Genomic DNA, 6,000 nt, shown 5'->3' on the forward strand with positions numbered 1-6,000 from the left:
TCAACCCAGGAGGCTTCCCAAAAGGTGTTAAATACTTAACACTGTTGTGTGGGAGCCAAGTGCTCATTAGCACTTGTATAGGAACCTCTGCCTGTTCTTGAGAGTTAATTTCTTGGCAAACAATGAGAGTCTTCATAAAGCACTTCTGCGGAGTGAGGACAAATTTGGGGTAATGTAGTGCAAATTGTAGGAAGTGAGTACATTAGCACGAAAGAGATTTAATAAGCCTGGAACAGAGATTTAGTATGTCTGACAAAAAGATGTAAATTTGGGGGAAACAAGGTGAATATGGTAATAAAAATAAAGGCCAATCACTTATGGTTAAACCTCTTCTTTTTAGAAAATAATGCTTTTGAGAGAGTATGTTGGAGTCTGTAGATCATAAGGATACCTGTAAAATAGGAAATGTTTTGTGGACTTTGCTACATGTATCTTTGAGTTGATGGCACCGACAGTATTTTTTGGTAATAGGTAATAGTGGTGAAGTAAATAAAGCCTTTAAACCGCCCTCTGGCCCTCTGACCTTCTGATTTCTCACTTCTATCAAGAATTTTCCTCATCCATCCATTTCAGCTCCCTATAATGGGAGTGAACTACTAATTGCCCTTTTGGTTTTCCCTCATGGCATCATGAATCTTACCACTCTTCCATCCTTTTTTAACATTTTCAAATTCATTCCTCTTTTGAGCATCCCTGATACAGAAGGATAATGTACGAATTTATACCTTTATTAATTAAAAAATCTTGCAAACATGCAGTCTTTTTTTTTTTTTAAGATTTTATTTGACAGAGAGAGACACACTGAGAGAGGGAACAAAAGCAGGGGGAGTGGGAGAGGGAGAAGCAGGTCTCTCGCGGAGCAGGGAGCCCCATGCGGGGCTGGATGTTGGGCTCCATGTGGGGCTCGATCCCAGGACGCTGGGATCACGACCTGAGCCGAAGGCAGACGCTTAACGACTGAGCCACCCACGCGCCCCAGGCTTGTTTTTTTTTTTTTTTTATAGTATTAATAGCAAGTCTTCACTTAGACTCCACTCTTTGTTAAATAGCTCATTAATGTTTTCATTTAAACAAAAATCATTAAATCATAGAGATTCATTTTATATAGAAACATGTGTAAGAGGTGGATGTCATTTACATACCTTGGTTTGTTATTATTTCCCATGAAAGAAAAAGAAATAGATGGAGAAAGTGTTCTTGTGAGGTCTTCATTTAAAATAATATGAAAAATAAGAATTCACCCATAGGCATGTTAAAACAAAGTCTAAAAGTGCTCCTCCCTCTCACTGATTACTTTCAGTTTGTATATTTTATTTCTCACTCTGTGAACCTAACCATGGGATTTGGCAACCACTCCACGAATCTGAATTTTAAAAGATAGAGGTAAGAGGTTGTAGTCATAGCTATTTCCAATTCCAGGAATGAAAATGCTGTGTACAGAGTTCATGGAAATGGTTCCCATAATTATTTGTGTTAAACTTGCCATAATAATTAAAAAAAAAAAAGACCCCAGTATCATTAGAAATTGGGTGTATGTGACTTTAAAAGTTTTTGGCTCACAGCCAGCCTTTCACCAGTATGCTGGCCACTTTGGGTAGCATTGGCAACTTCTTTCGCAGGTTTTCCAGTTGATGCGGTTTCAAACAGCAGGAGGGTGACGTCTCTGTATTCAGAACACCTAACAATGCCTGTTCAAAACAGATTCCTGACTCCTTAAGCTTGCCTAGAAAGACTGTTTCTCTGAAATCTCCTCTAGAGACATGGAGCTATCTTAATTACTTCTAACATTAGCTGAGTATTTAAAATATTACATATTACAGTATCTAACTCGCTATGTTTCAGGGCCTCCTCTATCCAAATAAATAAGCATCCGTGTGCTCAGATAATCCATTATATCATGGCATTTGTCAAAAACAACTTCAAGTAGAAAATAAACTGTTTCTCAGTGAAACATTAGCCTCCTAATGGTAAACATGTTTGCTCTGGGAATCAATAACTTCAATCTAATAATTTCTACAGTTTGGAGAGCCAAGCTGTTGTCGAGATGCTGGTTCTAGTTGAGGGAAGTTGCTTTTATTTTGTAACTTGGTTCTCTCACCCTCTTTCCTCAGCACCTTTGAATTTACTGTAGTCAACTGTGGCTGCCTTCAGGTTTTGGCTTTGGAACTGTGTTGGAAGTGTAATTTGCCGTAGTTCAAAGAGCATACTTGAGGCTGCTGTAGGCTGCTGGCTGTGATCTTTCTGGAGCTGGAGCAGGAAAATACACATTGAATAAAATCAGATTGAGCACCACCTTTTTTCGTGATCCTTGTGCCTATCAATAAATACTTTTTTTGCTAGGTTTTCCTCTTGGATACAACTGGAGTTTAATTTTTAGCATGGTATTAAAATTATATATAAACCAGTAATTTTTAATTAATGAGTACATTCCTATGAACTTTTTGACAAGAATGAGGTGGTAAGATTTAGGATTTTGTCCTGTTTCCAGGTTAGATAATTACAAATCACCTTACACAAACTTTCTTTTATTCATGATTATGATTTCTCCCTTCATTCCACTTTCCCTTCTAAAAATGGGCAGAAATTACTTAAAATTTTTATGTTTTATGGTTTGAATATCAAGGCCATGTAAAAATACCAGACGTTACATCTAAAAATTTTTAAACATACAAAAGGAGTATTATATCTGCTTGATACATGATTTTATTATTCAAATGGTATATATAGATTGCATTTAATTCCTAAAATATTTTCCATTTCTTTTTTTCCTGACCCACCTAGGAAAAAAATCAAAATAATAACCACAAAGAATAATTTTTTTATAAATTCCATCCCTGGTTGGCTGTTTCTACTCTGAAAGCAGTACGATAAAATACAATAATGAAGAAGATGGAAATTTAAGATTCATTTCATAAGAATTCCAAATTCTCCAAGTTTTATATTTAAAATGCTATTTCTTTAAGTAGGAAAATCATGACTTTTTGACTTTTGTATTTAAACATGTATTTTGACTCATTTCTCTTAGAATTTAAAAACATATAATCTGAAATAATTTATTTTCCACTAATGTGTGTACAGTTTCTGTATTTATACTGATTGGCCCTGGTCAATCAAAAAAGAAATTCAGAGTCATGCATTATAGTTATCTGATTATTCAAACTTTCCTAAAATAGTGTAAAGGCAATTTAGAAAATAATGGAATATACATTGTTTACTCTGGGTAGAGTGCTAGAAATAATGAGTCTCAGAAAATAATATCAACACATTAGATATTCAAGAGATTGGAGATGCAATACTAGGAAAAATATAATGCAAAAAACCACAATCACAAAGATGTAGGGGATAATGAAGAACAATTTAGACAAAGGACATTAGCTGTAATGTTGATTGTAGCAAAAATAACAAAGCACAACTGTGACTTTTGGCCCTTTGTTGGAAAAAAGTTAGGGGCAACTGAAATATTGGGAACATATGTAATTTAGAGAAATAAAAATTCCTTCATGAAAATTGGAAAAATGAGTACGGGGCTACAGACGCCAACTACAAGGAGATAATGAGGGCTACGTGGGAGTCGAATGCAAATATAATGAATTTTAAAGCAATGATGCTTTTTATTTGTATTAACTTCTATCAGTTAGCTTTTTCTAAAATAGAAGGCTTTGTGTAGCAGGAAAGATGCTTTATGTTGTAATATCTTATGCTATAATTGGATAGGGTTCAAACAGATTTTCAAATTAGCTAACTTCTGTTCAGGGCATATACTAAATACCGCTCTATGTACATTTGAATTGGAAAGAAAAGTTGAAATACTTTCCCACATATATTTAGAGCTTTTAAAAACTGTAAATTATAAACCAAAAAGTAGTTTAAAAGAGTTTCAGACAAGAGAGAGGAATACACATGTTTTACTCTAATGGCCCACATAGCATCACTCAATTTTGAAGATTTTAATTGACACAGGTTAGCAGGGAGGGAGGTTGTCAGGCTGATATAAATTGCATCAAAGAGGAGAGAGATCCTTAGGGGTAAGAAAAACAAAAGGGCCTGACAAAGAGAAAAGTGAAGAAGAAGAAAAAAAGACGGGATGGAGATGGGAAAAGGAAAGTGCTCAAAAAACGTTAAGCCCAGTCAATATTGAACAAATTGTTTCCTTATTTGGAATCAGCAACCTCATCCTATTATGCCTATATCTTATAGCACATATCAAGTACTCTGATCCTCAGTGGAAAACAAACTGAAGAAATGAGCTTGGTAATTTACTCTACAAGGCATCCACAAGGGTCTTGGCACTGTTTGGTCTCTTTCATCCTTTCCCAACTGTCCGGGAGAAATAGGCAAACTGGGTCATGTTATCTCTGTCTGCACATCTGTACAGTGTCCAGTGTCTTGTTAGAATCTGGCTGTATTTAGCTATTAGAACATGACAAACTCCTATTAAGGTTCTTAAACTTCTAATTAAAAACAGATTGTCTGGAGAACACTCTGATGGCTCTGAGGAAAAACTCTCAACTCTTTACTAAATATGAAATGAAATGTTGCAATTAGTTGTGGACCGTGCTAGGGCAACCCTTTCTCTGACCACATTACCAGGTTCTGGCATAGGGAATGGGTGAACGTTTCTGGTGGTGACTGAGTTGTGACTTCTGCTCTCTCAAATCTGCTGTAGTCATAGCCCCTTGGTTCCTTTGGTCCTCATCTGCTCATCTGTGGTTTTGGAGGACAGGTAGTATAGCCTTGTATCCCTTTAGATGAACGTTCAGGGAGGGAGGATTCATTGCTCTCAGTGAAAACCATTGCAAGTTTGGTTGCCTCTTCTTTCCTTTGTTGAATGGGTTTGATCCCTTTACAGAATGTCTCTGTCATGCAGTTGTCACTCTGGGCATCCACTATTCTGTTCCAGGTTTTCCTGCCTCCCTCTCCCTTTGGTTTTCACACCAAGTTGGGCTGATCTTGCGGTCTTCATCTCTATTTTGATGACCCATGGTGCAGCTTCTCTTCACTCAGCATTTCCCCAGGGTTGGAGAAGTGGAGGCTCTTAAATCATGGAGGGAGGATTGCAAGCTCTACAATCATTTCCTTTTAAGAAGGGTGCCTGGCTGGTTTGGTTGGTAGACTCTTGGTCTCTGGGTCATGAGTTCGAGCCCCACCTTGGGGGTAGAGTATAGTTGCAAAAGAATGTTAAATAAAGAAGGGTGGTTTTCAGGCCATCTGGCTGACCAGGAGGCTAGTTTTCCCTCACTCTGATTTCACTGGCCATCTCTTTCTGAACCTCCCTCTTTCTTTCATGGCAAGGTCTATATCCCGTCCTAAGGATGTTGAAGCTAGAAAAGTCTAGTTGCCTGCAGGGCTACTTAGAAGGTTATGTCTGTTTCTCTCACCCAAATACGAACTGCTTCAGTGGTGTTTTTGCATACTATGTGAGACCTAGGGTAAGGTACTTAACCTCTCTGTGCCTCAAATATATGGGCATCTTTGTAGTATGTGGGTAATGATTCTGTAATACATGGGCAATTATTTCCACTTATTGTACAAAGTTGAAATGAGTTGTGTAAGGATGAGCACAGGATTTGGCACACAGCAAGTGCCATGCAAGTTTTGCTGGTTTTATTATTATTCTCAAGAACAGATTTATAAGTACAAGAGGGCACATATGCTTGTAGGATTGTAGGTCTAAAGGAAGACATTTTTTATTATTTCATGATCATAACATGTATATCTTAAAGTAAGAAACTTAAATTAGTTGCACAGCAACATATTTTATAATGACATCTTTAGGCTGTGAAATATGCTTTCCCCCTCCTGAAATAATAGTTGAAATAATATGACTTGAATTTATTCTTCACACAGAACTACAGAATTCACTTTTCTTTAGAGGAGGGGATGCACTACTTTGATTATTATATTTGGGTGGTGAATATTTCACAGAATGGCCTGCACAAGACTTAGGATTCTTTTTCTTTCTTTCTTTCTTTCTTTCTTTCTTTCTTTCTTTCTCTTTCT

This window comes from Callorhinus ursinus, unplaced genomic scaffold (genome assembly GCF_003265705.2).
Source record: "Callorhinus ursinus isolate GAN/ISIS: 27379988/994484 unplaced genomic scaffold, GSC_fseal_2.0 scaffold1, whole genome shotgun sequence".
In the NCBI taxonomy this organism is placed as follows: domain Eukaryota; kingdom Metazoa; phylum Chordata; class Mammalia; order Carnivora; family Otariidae; genus Callorhinus; species Callorhinus ursinus.